The following is a 3,388-nucleotide window of genomic DNA, read 5'->3' as shown; positions in this document are numbered from 1 at the left end:
GATGAGACACACATTCCTGCTTTCCAGCGTGGCTTCAGCCCAGGTCCTTCCTGGACAGATGGAGATGGTCTCCAGATGGCCTGTAGGGCTTCTGGATACACGACTGGGCCTCACTGGGGCTTGGACAACCCCCTCCCATCCCACCCCGCTACTCAGCCTCCACTGCATCCCCCAGCCCTGCTCAAATTACCAGCAGGCCTACACCAGGGAGCGGCTGGCTGGGGTCCTGCCCGCACAAAACGTTTTCAGTTTCCCTAACAATTTTTCCCCTCATCCTTGCAATGTTTTGGCAGCTGCAGGGCCTCTTTTTCTCCTCTCTTTCAACTTGCCTTGTGCTTCAAGCCACAGGGGAGACCCAAAACCCTGCAGAACATCCCGGAATGCAAAGCATTTGCAATGAGTCACAGCTGCAGAGGTGCCAGCGAGGGCTGTTCCAGACTGAGAGAGGGAATGAGGGAGGAGGGGTCAGGGGCAGCAGCTGCAGAGCCTGTGTCAAAGGCTGGACCAGGAAAGAGGTGCGGCAACACTGGCTAAAAGGAGGAAAGAAAACCACCAGGAAAAATCTGTACAGGGACCACTCCTCTGAAGCATCTCCACCTGCTCCGCATGAATGGAGCTGCCAGCTCTTCTAGCCTCATCCTCTAAGCCCCATACATTTTCCCAGGAAAAAACAACCTGGACTGTAGAGGGCTGCAAGTTAGCTGGAGGAAATGATCCTGACAGTCCTGTAACCAACAACCAGAAGGAGCTGAGCCCACTGAGCTTTGCAGTCAGTACACTATTTTAAGACACTCTTTAAAAATGCAGTGGGCGTTCTTTCCTTTTACACCAACAGAGGGGGCATTCACTGGTTCTTCCTGCCTGAAGACACTCCTCTCTTTTAAGTCCTGGAAAGAGTATTTGGTGTCAAAACATTACCCTCTTTTCAATGTTTTTATTCGTCACTATGAATAGAGAAAGTGTTCATAATATTCATCCAAAATATTTGAAAAACTATAAAATAAGAAGTAAGAGCCCCTTCTCACTTCTGCCCACCCCAGCCTCCTAGTTCCACACCCTGGAAGTTAATATTGTTATTTGTTCCTTGGGTATTTTTTTGAAGTGTTTTTTGCATGTACAAGCATGTCTGGTATATGTAAATTTTTGTACAAATAGCATACATCACACAATGTTCCGTTCTTTGTTTTGTTTTTTTTTTTAACTTATTTATTTTAACTGGAGGCTAATTACTTTACAATATTGTAGTGGTTTTTGCCATACATTGACATGAATCAGCCATGGGTGTACATGTGTTCCCCATCCTGAACCCCTCTCCCACCTCCCTCCCCCGTTCTTTGTTTTTAATAACGTTAGAAAACTGTTTCATATCAGTTCAGATAGAACTCTCTCGTTTATTGTTGATTTAACTAGATATTTAAACAGTAGCCTGTTAATACACATATTGGTTATTTTCAATCTTTCTGTATTTCAAACTCTGCTTCATTGAATATCTTTGAATATGTATCATGTATAGGTATATACATAGGTTGGATTTCTAGTGGTGGGATTTCTTGCAGTGGGATTGCTATGTCATATTTTAACATTTTCATAGATATTTTGTCCAATTCCCCTCCACAGAGATTATTCAAATATATACTCATATCCCCTATTCCTCAGCACGATTGCCCAACTCATATCCCCTATTCCTCAGCACGATTGCCCAACTCTTTTTGCCTTTGCCAATTGATAGGTTAAAAAATAGCATCTCATAATTTTAATTTAGTTTCTTCTTATTGCAAATGAGGCTGAGAGCTGCTGGCATTTTCTGTTCTGTGAACTATGTTCTCTGCCCATTCTCTATGGCATTGTTTGTTCTGATTCATTGAGCTCGATATATTAAGGAAAATAGCTCTTTGTCAATGTACATACAGGACACTTTTTTCCCACTTGTTTTCTATCTTCTGTTTGTACTTACATTGCTTTTTTCACACTGAGCTCTCTTTAGTTTTATGTTGTTAAAGTTACCTTTTCGTTCTTGTCATCCAGAAAGTTTAGCATTTAGATTGTATTTCCCCTAAAATGACAAAACTTTCCCTCATGTGTTTTCCTTGAAGATTTGTTATTTTGTGTTGAGTGTTTTAATCTGATCCAGCCAGGATTTATTGCAGTGGCAGGGTGGTAAGTAGTGCTCCTTCTATATCTTCCTCCAGGGGATTGGCCAGTTGTTCTAACACCGTTTATTGAACAACCAAGTCCTCACCCATTATGCTGGAATCCTCCCTCTATTAGAAAGTAAGTTTTCATAAAAATGTGTGTAGTAATATTTTTATTGCTACATAAAAAAAAAATCACCTGAGATTTCGGAACAAAGTAACACACATTTATTTATTCCCTCTCAGTTTCTGTGGGTCAGGAATCCAAGCACAGCTTGGTTGTGTCCTGTGCTTCTCACTAGGCTACAAAGTGTCAGCCAGGGCTGGGGTCTCAGCTGGGGCCGACCTGAGGAAGGATTTGCTTCCAAGCTTAGGTGGCTGTTGGCAGGATTCAGTTCCTCCAGGGGATGTCAGATGGAGGCCTCAGCTTCTGTCACCCACGGCATAACCTATCGGTTAGAAGCAAGTCACAGGCACTACCCACACACAAGGGGAGAGGACTACACAAGGCATTGATTGGGTGCCATCCTAGACTCTTCCTCTGGGCTTCAGTGATTGCTGTTCCTTCCACATGCAAAACGCACCTGCCTCTCAAGTTCTCCAGGGGTCTCATCCCATTATAGCATCAATTTGAGCTCCAGAATCTCAACATCTACATCAGTCCCAGGTGTGATTGAGGTGCCTGGGATGTAGTTCATGAAGTCCAGCCCCTGGAACACAATTCTTCTCTGTCTGTGAACTTGCGAGACTAATGACACAAGTCATCAGCCCACACACCCGACATAAAAAGGTGGGACTGCAAAGCATGGCAGCTAGAGCCACTCCCAGTCAAAACAGGAGAAAATGTGGGGGGAAGGGTGTGCAATGGAGTCACTGTCCAAGTAGCAATGCACACGTTTGGGTTTGTTCAAAATGTCCAGAGCTTAATAGCAATGTTATTCTATTTTGTGCATTTGCTCTTTCCTGCTCTTTTCTTTATAAATACATAGTTTCCTTTTTATTACTCCTTTTTTAATCACCACCCCCATCATCATCAGGCTTCCCAAGTAGCTCAGTGGTAAAGAATCTGCCTGCCAATGCAGAAGACACAAGAGGCAGGGGTTCAATCCCTGGGTCAGGAGGATCCCCTGGAGAAGGAAATAGCAACCCACTCCAGTATTCTTGCCTGGAGAATCCCATGGACAGAGAAGCCTGACAGGCTACAGTCCATGCGGTTACAGAGCCAGACACGACTGAATGACTGAACATGCAGCACA

The sequence above is a fragment of the Bubalus kerabau genome, chromosome 10 (genome assembly GCF_029407905.1).
Source record: "Bubalus kerabau isolate K-KA32 ecotype Philippines breed swamp buffalo chromosome 10, PCC_UOA_SB_1v2, whole genome shotgun sequence".
NCBI lineage: Eukaryota > Metazoa > Chordata > Mammalia > Artiodactyla > Bovidae > Bubalus > Bubalus kerabau.
This window is presented reverse-complemented; position numbering follows the sequence as displayed.